This window comes from Rhinolophus ferrumequinum, chromosome 5, assembly GCF_004115265.2.
Source record: "Rhinolophus ferrumequinum isolate MPI-CBG mRhiFer1 chromosome 5, mRhiFer1_v1.p, whole genome shotgun sequence".
Lineage (NCBI taxonomy): Eukaryota > Metazoa > Chordata > Mammalia > Chiroptera > Rhinolophidae > Rhinolophus > Rhinolophus ferrumequinum.
In genome coordinates this window covers 1,689,486-1,698,653 of record NC_046288.1, presented here as the reverse complement: position 1 = coordinate 1,698,653, position 9,168 = coordinate 1,689,486, and the positions used below count along the sequence as shown (strand labels likewise).

Genomic DNA, 9,168 nt, shown 5'->3' with positions numbered 1-9,168 from the left:
TGGAGCTCTTGTGGAGAGAAATAGGGATGTTTGTTTTCCAAGTGGTTATTCACAGTGGTAGTGGCTGAGAAAGTGGCCGTGAGTTGTGAGGGTAAGTTTAGGGCTGGACCTGTGCCCTGAGCCCTTGCTGACCTGAGAGGCCAAGAGATGCAGCTTGCAAGGGGTCACGTGATAGAGACCCAGCTTAAGACAAGCAATGAGGCCCTGAGTGGGTTCTGACTGTGGATAAAACACACCTGCTTCTCACCTCCTTCAGAGAAGATGAGCAGTAGGGCTGCCATGCTTTAGTGTATCTAGGACAGAATAATCACTTCCTGAACCTTATTTTGCTTCAGGCAACAAGGTTTCTCATCATGTGGTGGTGTTGGGATGCATTATGGAAGACAAGTGGGACCTTTCCAAACTGAGCCTCAGAGAACATTCGGTCTCAGCCCTTGTTAAATACGTGTGGAAACCTGCTTGCTTATTGAAGGTCTCAAGACCAATCTAGAGTGTCTTCTTATTATCCCAACGCCCCTTGTGTTTGCCTGGAGATCTGCAAAATAGTCTGAAACATGATGAAGACCATCTACCAGCAATTTGCTGGAGCCAGTGGGGATTTGCACAGCGTTGGAGAGATGGTTCCCATCTGGGCATCAGCCATTGCATCTCTGCCCCTCGCATTGTTTCCACCAGCTGTCTGCCATGTCACTGAGCACTGCAGAGGGACCGATTTCTGTCGGCCCCTTGTGTTCCCCTCTGGTGCATGCCCATTGTCACTAACTAAAGCCAATTGATCCTTTGTTGGTAGCAAATTTTTCTGTGGTGTAACTCAATAGGAAAGCCAGTGTTTTCTAGAGGGCCCGGGGAATTCTTTTTCATGATTTGCAACGTGATTGGGAGTAAAGTTTGCTTGATGCTATGGGTCCAGGGCCAAGCCCTGTGGGCAATGAGGAGGGAAAGCACCCAGTGGGAGAGCAGGGTATTTAGTGGAAGGTTGAAGCCTTTTGGGGACCTACTCTGGGCAAAGAACTGTGCTGGTCCCTGCAGGGGAAACAAGTAGGAGAGGGTCCTAGCCCCTCTTCTTTACCCATCCCCTGCTAAAAGGAAGCACATTCCATTTCGGAATTATTAGAAGGTTCTTTGTTTTAATATATGTCTCTGTTTCCAAAAAGACGTATTGGCCAAGCATTTATTTGCCGTTTTACCTGTTGCCTGTGAGCTGGACTTTTTTTTTTTTTAAAACATATCAAGCATTTAATTAGGTTTTTCGTAATAAATTTACAACACACAGTTTTTGAGGATAAACCCCATTTGTGAGAGCAAACACGGAGCACAGGTAGCCCTGGACCTGAGGAACAGCTTTGATTTTTGGCAAAATTTGAGAGTCCACGGCTTTCTGATCAACTTTGTGCTGCTCTGTAATCTCTTATTTCTCTTTCTCTGTGTCAAAGATCTCACCCTCCTGGTGTCTGAGCTTGCACGGCTTCTTTTGGAAGTAAGCATCAGTGAGACGTTTGGGGATTTTTCCACCACTGATACCAATTTTGGTGGAGGTGGCAATGACAGATTTCTGGTGTGTTCTATGCAGAGGAACTCGATTAAGTGACAGAGGTCCAGTGACAAGTCCCAAGCCACTTCTAGAAGTGCTCAGCTGCTTCCAGAAAAGCACCCTCTTGCCTCTGTGGCACCCAAGGGGATGATCAGAATAGTCCCTGGAGTGATGTCGGCCCCAGGTTTTCACACCTGCTGACTGAAGGGTTTCTTGCCGTGGCTCAGCAGCTTTTGAGGCACATCTTCTGTAGGATCGTGTCTAGGCATTTTACAAAGTTTAACCATTTAAGGGCCACCATTCTTGCTGCCAGCTGGTTTTGTGGCAGTAACAAGATTCTTCTCCTTTTTCTTTCAGTCCTGGATTTAGCTGCTGAATACTTCCTTTAGGGAACACAGGTGATCAGGAGCATCTGCCAATTCCTCGGACCAGGACAGAGTTTTAGCTGCAGTGGGGCTTCCCCTTTTTAGGCGTTTTGGCCTTGAGGTTACCCTTCTTGAACCTGAGCGCCAGCATCAGCCTGCTTGGCTTCAGGTTTCTTCTCCTCAGTGTCCGGATTATCAGCTTTACCACCCACCATCTTGCAAGATGGGAAAGAGCTGAGCTAGACTTTTAAATGTCGATTTAATCTCAAATGCACGAGAAAATGATGATGACAATAACATGGTTTGGGCCCCCACATCAGGTGTCAAAAGTTCACTTTGGGCCAAAGAGAGGAGAGATGCAAAGCAGCTGTATAGAAAGCAGTTTAGTAATAATCTGTATGCACCCTCCCCGGGATTTCTGCTCAGCTCTCTGAGGGGAGGGAGTGCGTGTGAAGAGGGCATCAAGCAATCATGTTCCTTACTGTGGGGCCCAAAGTCCCTCAGTCCTGGGAGCAGCAGCTATCTCCTCAACATTTGGAGCTCGACTCATGCCTCTGTAAGAGTGACGAGTTCTTCCCATGTTATCTGTATTTAATCTAGACATGGGAAATCGCTTTTGTCTCGCTTCAAAATCAGAATGAGCTATATCACTTAGAGCTATCACACATGAAAACAAAGCATGTGCTTCCTTCATTTCCCTGCTGGGTTAAGTTCTGATTCTTCACCAAATCAGAGACACCTATTTAATCAGAAATTACAGAGATAGAGGTGGGGAAAACTGGCTTTCTGGCTGCTGATTTAATGAGGTCCTGCTAATTCTGGTACTGTACAAGGGAAACCAACTGGAAATGCAAACACTGGAATCAGCTAGAGAGCACGACAGTCTCATGTTTCAACTCTAAGTCTACAGAAGTGCCCTGAGTTGGGCTAGTAATAGTGTCTCATACAAATACCACTAAAGATGAGAAAAGATATGGAATTGCTCTACAAACGTTGGCTAATCTTATTTTCTTTAATTAATTCATACTAAATTTTCTCTCTATGAAGCTCTATCCCACATGAACGTCGAATTTCAGAAAGTGGAGATTGTCTTGTGTTTCCTTGGTCCACTATAATAATCCCTTTATAAATTCTGATAGACTTGACTGTCCTGAGCCTAATTTATATTCTTCCAAGGCATCAAGAAGATGAAAAAGAAGAAGAATATTTTCAGGAAAAAAGGGTTAAGGGGCACTAGTGAAGGCTTGGAGTTAGGTGTGGAGTTGACTTCCGGTTTAGTCCAGACTATGGAGACTGAGCCACTAGGCACTGATGATAATGGATACAGGATGGCAACGCCTGATGCCAACAAGGTCTTTTGTCAACTTGAGCTTGTATGAAAAGAAAATGGCATAATGTCACATATACACACCTCCCCTCTTTCTGCCTAAGTATTTCTTCTGCTTGGAAATTTGGGTCTTGCCAAAGATCTGCTCCCAGATAGGACAGAGGGCTAAGTGGTGACTCAGGCCTAGGAGACTCCCTGAACCTCTCACAACTTCCCTATGTGGACTTATTTGTGAATCCTTGCCAGGGCCACCGAGTAAGAAAGCCCTAATTGTTTCTATCTTAATTAAGTTCCATAGGACAGAAAGAGAAAGAACAAGGTAATTAATTCAGATTTTTCTCACTGAAACCCAAAGTTCCTTTTTCGGTCTGACCATCAGGCAAGAGCAAACAGAAAGATTTGGCAAGTGCTTCCTCATTCTCCTCTTCAGCCTCTCACTCTCATTCCTGACTGCTCCCCACCCTCCACCAGTTCTGCTCTCTGGAAGTAACTGCTGCTAGCAAAGATATCCTATGCATAGGAAAGCGTATGTGATTATATAACACCCTTCTTCGTAAAACAACAACAAAGTGCACACGTGGCAGCATAATTTATACATAGTTTTACATCTTGTTTTTTTTGACAGACTATTTCCCAGTGATTATGGAAGGACATGTTCTAATAACAGCAATCTTATTTAAACTGAGTTTTGCATTGGTCTTAGACAAAGACTTGTTCCCTAACCATTCCTGCCATTGGGAGTGGGGGAGGGGGCCCCTCCTATTTTTCTTTTCTCCCCTGGAAATTGAGGGGTAGAACCAGATAACCTCTCAGTTTGTTTCCAGCCACTGAAATATTTAAGAATCATTTTACAGGAAAGGAAATGGAATGACGGCAAGTTTATGAATCTGCCTACGGTCCACATTTAATTGTGTGCAGAGCAGGGATGGGGACCAAATCCTTCGACTTCTAACATCAGGATCTTGCCCCCAGACCACACTGTTGTTTGCTGCTTACTGTTTCCTTTTCAGCTATCCAGGGCCCAGGAAATTCCAGAGCAGGAGCAAGACAGCTTCTTATATTCCTATTAGCTTCAGGGTGTGGGGAATTGATAGGAACTCTCCGGCTAGGCTGATCAAGTTTCTCTTCTATTGATACTGAGAGGCTGGATCCTGTCTCCCATTGATGTCATGAGATGTGATCTTTGTAGGTGAGAATAGGCTCTGGGGTAAAGAATGGAGGGCGAAGAGATTCTACACATGGAGGCAAAATCAAGGAGAATTAATGGTGCTTGATACAAGGAAACAAAGTCATGAGCTGCTCATTAATGCTGACAATGACAAAGAATGTTGCTAGGTGCCAGCCATGTGCTCAAGAATGGTGGAGTGCCATTGTGGGTAGGTAGTCACATTCCAATGAGCTAACTCTGTGGGAATCAAGCTCCTTTTCATGTAAACTGTATTGTAGTTTTGGCATTATTATTTCTGTTTAGGATGAACAGAATCACAGTAAATTTTGAATTCAGCAAAGTGATACAAATGTTCTAAAAGTAAATATCTTCCCAACTAACCTTTACCTTAGAGTTGGCAGGTGTGTCGGGCAGTGTTAGTCTCTTTCATCATTTGCTTTGGTGGCTGAGGCCCAGAAAGCAAAGGTCAGAGTGCATCAGATCTGTCTTCTGTTAGCCAGAGCCAGGGTGTGGGCAGGAGAGGGCTGTGCTCAAGAGTTACAAAGTCTGTTCACTGAGAAGTGGCCAAAGTGTCACTGAACCATTATCATATGAAGTGTCATATTGTCAAGCAAGAGTCAATGGAGACTAACATTTAACTAGGGAACTGAAACTCTGAGAGGTTGGATGAGTAATGTGAAGGCACACCACTAGCTCACGGCAGAGACGAGATTTGAAACTAGGTCCATCTGATTTCAAAACTCATGCCCTTCTCACTAATCTCTGCTGCTTCCCCATGTCACTGGAGGGAAGAGAAGAAAGAAATTTCCTTCCAAAGCTTGTTGCTGTTAAAATCCAAATCCTATGACTCCTACATTATTTCTACCTCTACAAATGAATTTAATTGAATTATTAAAATGTTCCTTACTGGGGCATATCCTCTTCTTCAATACAAACAGAACTTTATAGAACGTGGTCTTAGCTCATGAAGAGTTTACAGTCTGGTTGTACAATAAGATCAGGGCACATAAACATAGAAACCAGGTCATTCAATGCAACTAAGGACATCATTGTGTGGCACAGAGTGCTGTATAAGGACATAAAGAATATAAAGTTGAAGGAATGGAGCTGGAATAAGAGCTGAAAGGGATTCCATCATTTTGGATCTTTCTGAGACTGGACTTCCTAGAAAATGGAGTATGAGACAAAGCTTAAGTGCTAGTGTTTTGTGGGAAGTCCCTCCCAGGGCAGTGACAGTGAGGGAAGAGGGAAGAGAGGGAGGAAGGAAGTGAAACAGGAAAGGATAGAAAACAAAGAAAAGGAGATGTATTACTGAAGTGGCCACAGCTTCAGGAAAAGACAGCCATCAGATTGCTTAGTCCCATGGGATAGCTTCAGAGAGGCCGTATAGACCAGTGTCCCATTTTCTTTCTCCCTCCTATCTCCTGCCTCATTGGTCAAGGTTTTCCCATGAGTATTAGCTTCCCTGCACTTCTGGGTTGTGTCTCCAGACACCTTTGGGCAAGAGACACCTTTGCTGAGGAAGCCAGTTCCCATGAGTTACAGCTTTCCACTTCATCCAAATCGGTAAGTGAGCGGAGGGACCAGACCTGCTGGGGTCCCATCAGGCCTGGACATCAGAGTTGCCATGGCTCCCACTGGAGCAGGAGCAATGGAGACCATGTTGGAGCTTGCACTCTCCTTGGTGGAGGCTTGGAGATGGTCAGTGCTGGCAGGTGTGGTTGTGACAGTTGTGGCAATGTGCAGTGTTTGGTGGGGGCGGAGTGGTCTCTATGAGTAAGCAACCAAGGTCACAGGAGACAAGTGGGGTCAAATGAATCTGAGGAGGTGTGCAAATTGTAGCTGATACAGAGTTTCAAGAGAAAAGAGATGGGGCTTTCAAGAGCTGGGATATTCTAGAGTATCTTGTTCAAGAGATAAGGTAATCTGAGAAAAATTTATTCACAGTGGCACTCTTTCCAGAGATAGCAGTGAAGGGGAACTGTGGGGCATAATTCGATAGCTCTGGGCTAGTAGCATCACAACTGTTACCAATTCCAGGCTGGAGGGATTTAGGGGAGAGAGCTATTACTGAATTCAGACGGACTTCTTCATGAAGAGGTCACCTTGAAAGGAACAATGACCTCAGAGAAAGAGTTAGAGGGTAAGAGCTCCAATCAGAAGCCATAGAATAAGGGTCTACTGAGGTATTCCCTACTGGTCAGGCCCTCCCTGGGCTAAGAGCTGGGTGGAGAAGAGAGGAGAGCAGATCTGGGAGGGCATTAGAAGAACTCTGGGACAGGGAACACCTGGTCTAGGTCTTTTTCCTGCCGCTATTTAAAATTTCCTGAGAGATATGTAGCTTGCTCAAGGTTCTAGCCTCAGAAGTAACTTCGCAGGGTGAGTAGAATGTGGCTGGGTAAAGGAAAGGGGGTAAACAATTGTCCTGGGGCAGGAAGAGCAAGGAGAGTTTGTGAAACATTGAGGGAATTGTCCTGACCCAAAAGAAGTTGAAGGATTGTGAGGAATTCTGGTAAATGGGTGGGGTCTCATACTTTGAAGAGCCTTGAAAGCAGGCAGGTCAATTTCCCCTTGGTGTGGCAGGAAAGAGGTTGCTATTGAAGGTTTTGAGATGAAAGCAGCACTAAGTAATTCAACCTAGGCAGAACAATAAATCCACTTGAGAAAAAAGGGAAATTGGATTTAGGGAGTTCAACTGGGAAACTGTTAAATAAATACAGAAAAGGAGTGATGCAAGTCTGGATTTGAATATGGTAGAGGGTATAGTCAGGATGTGCGTCAAATGGAAAATTGGTAGGAGTTGCATGTTGGGGGATGTTGAGGTGACAGGGAGGAACAAGCTGACGATCAGTATCATTTTGTAAGACTGGGTGACTAGGAATGAATGGCGATGAGTTTGACAGAGAGGAAGGTGAGATGGGTGATCGTCTAGGGCAAGATGGGGACTGAGGTGCTGCTGAGCTTTAGCTGAGACCAGCTGAGATTGCAAAAACCCACTACTTAATCATGGCTCTGCTCTTGGCACAGGTGACCAAGTTTATTACTGATGAAAAGGCAGTGGTGGCATACCAAGATGCTCTCCATCTTGTTTATTGAGAACTCACAAACAATAATGTATTGTTTATAGAGAACAATTGTTTATAGGGTTGTATTGTTTATAGAGAACTCACAAACAACAATGAAATCAACCAAACATTTTTTTTTGTTACTGTTGTGCACTGGTCTGTGATAAATTTATTTTCTCCTTACTGAGAGCAATATTTTGTTGGTCTACATTCTAAAGAATTACTGGGGTTACTGTTGATTTTTATAACATATAAGCTTAAAGTTAGCACATTTTAATTACTTATCTTTTTTTTAAGTTTTTTTTTTTAATTGTGCTAAAGTATACCACATAAAATATAAAATTTATCGTTTTAACCATTTTTAAGTGTACAACTGTGGGGACAGAGCCAGGAGTGCAGTTTCCAGGCTCTCGGCCTCACGTGGAAAGGTGCTGGCTCAGGTAGTAAATGGCCATCACCTGTGATTGGATGGCCATCAGCTGTAGCTAGTTGGCCGTCAGCTGACACCAGTGAGCCCTTGGCCACTAATATAACTGCCGTGGCTACGCTAGCAGTAAAATGGGGTGTAGCAAAAAGACGGTAGCTGAGCTAGCAAGAGCAGATTGCAGTTAGCACGGCGGATTGTGGTTAGCAAGTGGGGTTGGTTGGTTGGCAGAGAAGTGGATGGCAGGTTGCGGATCGTGTGGCTCATGCTCCCTGTGTCTCCAATCCAGCTGCCAGTGAGAATATGGTATGACTCCCATATCTATAGCTCTGTGGGTGTTCCCTTTTGGCCTCACCATATTCTGCGTACTTATGTGGGGAGTGGGACTAGAGACCCCAGAAGAGAACCTGCGTGACACCTTGCAAGAGAGCGTCCATCACCACAATCCATCCACAGAGCTGTCTTCATCTTGCAAAATTGAAACTCTGTACACATTAAACATTAACTTTCTATTCCTCTCTCCCAGCCCCTGATGACTGTCATTCTACTTTCTGTCTCTATGAATTTGATTACTCTAAGTATCTCGTAAAAGTGGAATCATTTCTTATCCTTTAATAAACAGCTAGTTTATTAATAGGTAGCAAGTTTGCGGAACTAATTATGATAAAGATATCATATAAAGATATCCACATGAGAGCTTCGATACATGTATTTGATTCAAGAGTAAGTTTTTTTAAAATTGGATTTATTGAGATAACATTGATTAATAACATTATATAAATTTCAAGTATACACCATAATAATTTGACATCTATATACTCTGTTGTGTGTTCACCACCCAAGGTCTAGTCTCCTTCCATTACCATATATTGGACCCCCTTTACTCACTTTGTCCTCCCCTCACCCTCTCTTCCCTCTGGTAACCACCCTTCTGTTGTCTGTATCTATGAGTTTGTTTTTGTTTGTTTTGTTATTTTGCTTGTAACTTTTTGTTTTATATTCCACATATGGATAAAATTATACTTTTTTTTTGTCCTTTTCCTTCTGACTTATTTCACTTACCATAGTTTATAATAGCCAAGACATGGAAACAACCGAAGTGTCCACTGGCAGGTGATTGGATAATGTGCTATATATATACAATGGAATACTACTCAGCCATAAAATAGATGAAATATTGCTATGTGCAACAAATGGATGGCTCTTGAGAGTATTATGCTAAGAGTAAGTTTTTACTGGCACATAATTACTGAAGTTCACTCAGGCATTCCTGGTGTTTATAGCCCCT

The 9,168-nt window shown here is 43.6% G+C and overlaps 1 pseudogene; it reads right to left on the bottom strand.

Moving 5' to 3' along the window:
- Positions 1-1,240: 1,240 nt before the first annotated feature.
- LOC117022583 (60S ribosomal protein L6-like) lies at positions 1,241-2,111 on the bottom strand (annotated as a pseudogene).
- Between the last annotated feature and the right edge of the window lie 7,057 nt (positions 2,112-9,168).